At 40.3% G+C, this 1,358-nt stretch overlaps 2 long non-coding RNA genes across 2 annotated transcripts in view; both read left to right on the top strand.

The window, feature by feature from the left end:
- The first annotated feature begins 6 nt into the window (after positions 1–6).
- Positions 7–303, top strand: LOC109586587 (uncharacterized). Its single transcript, XR_002187105.1, has 2 exons — positions 7–169; positions 270–303. It is a non-coding gene; the product is annotated as an uncharacterized LOC109586587 (long non-coding RNA).
- Positions 304–872: 569 nt separating this feature from the next.
- Positions 873–1,358, top strand: part of LOC109586586 (uncharacterized) — a 1,911-nt gene continuing 1,425 nt past the window's right edge. Inside the window, exons 1-2 of the long non-coding RNA XR_002187104.1 lie at positions 873–887; positions 951–1,011. This is a non-coding gene — a long non-coding RNA (uncharacterized LOC109586586). The remainder of the gene's footprint in view (positions 888–950; positions 1,012–1,358) is intronic.

Genomic DNA, 1,358 nt, shown 5'->3' with positions numbered 1-1,358 from the left:
ATAGATATACAGACACGACAACATTTGTGTTTGCTGTTTGTATGGTTGGACGAGCGCACCCCCAAAATGGCTGCCATCCCAGGGGAAGCATTGAGCCAGTGTAAATCTTCAGGAATTCTTTATGGCTTATCTGACAGTCAGGATGTCCTTTATAATTTTATTAGAACAGGTTAGTGTTATAAAAAGTAGTTAAAAACTTCCATAAGATAGTTATACTGCAAATGAATGCATGCATGCACCAAATGTTCAGGTTTCTCCTTCTTCCACAGTTAAGGAAGAACTAGTCCTACAGTTTTTATCCTAGAAATATGATTTTTGCACCATTGTGTTGCACTTCAGGGATGCTAGTGCAGTGTGGCTTGGCATTGTAATTCTACAAAATGATTTTGTCATCATTTTCAAGGACATATTGACTCTCCAAGTGGTTGGACGCCATTTTGATGCATCCAACTGCGCATGCTAAGTATTATTCAATGGGGACTCCTAATACTGACTGATCTATGATGAGATTGAGATGATGTGCTTGCCTAAACACCCTGTCTAATACTTACACCCAGGGGCGTAGCTTGACCTTGGGTGATGGTAGGGCAAGGAGACAAAATGGCGCGTTTCGCGCGCCACGATTTTGGCCATATCCTTTTTACGTAACAAAATGGAGGCATTTTCCTGCAAGCTGAGCGAAATCAGAGTGAATTTATCATTGTATATAGCTTTAAAAAGTGCTATGGTTATCAACCACCCCCTTTTGTTATTGTAAAAACAATGAATATAATCTTTTGGGTTATAATTTCAATGAATTTAATTATAAGGGCACTTTGACGGTAGGGCCCAGGCCCCCTCAGGCCCTACCTCAGCTACGCCCCTGCTTACACCAAGATTCTCTTGAAGTGAGAGAAATTATTGTAAAATGATAAACTTAAATAACTTTTATTAATTACTTATCCACAGAGTTTTGTATTTATGCTTCAATTTGCCTTCATTCTCTTCATTACTTCAATCTCTTCAAGTAAGGTAAATATATAAAGTAAATTGTCTGTTTTATACATTTATGGGTATTTAGTTTTGCCACGCCCCTTGACTACCTGCAGAGCCAGAGGAAGGGTCTGGAGACTGTACACTGCCATCTAAAATGTGTGCAAAGAAGAACATGTGGTTGACCTACATCATGACCAGATTGGTCAAAATAGCTGAAACAGATGCTTTGCAGCTAAGAAAAGTTGAGGATATAGTCCCTTGAACATCTCTTGCAGATCCTTCCTCCGTAGGTAAGTGAAGGGGTGGGGTGAGACTAATGGGTATGTTAAATGGTGGGGCTTAAATGCCCTCCCCAGTCCATGTGCATGTACGTGCAGCCTCGA

Source organism: Amphimedon queenslandica, unplaced genomic scaffold, assembly GCF_000090795.2.
Source record: "Amphimedon queenslandica unplaced genomic scaffold, v1.1 AMPQUscaffold_12832, whole genome shotgun sequence".
Classification (NCBI taxonomy): Eukaryota; Metazoa; Porifera; class Demospongiae; order Haplosclerida; family Niphatidae; genus Amphimedon; species Amphimedon queenslandica.
Note: the sequence above shows the minus strand (reverse complement) of the source record. Positions and strands in the feature narration are given on the sequence as shown.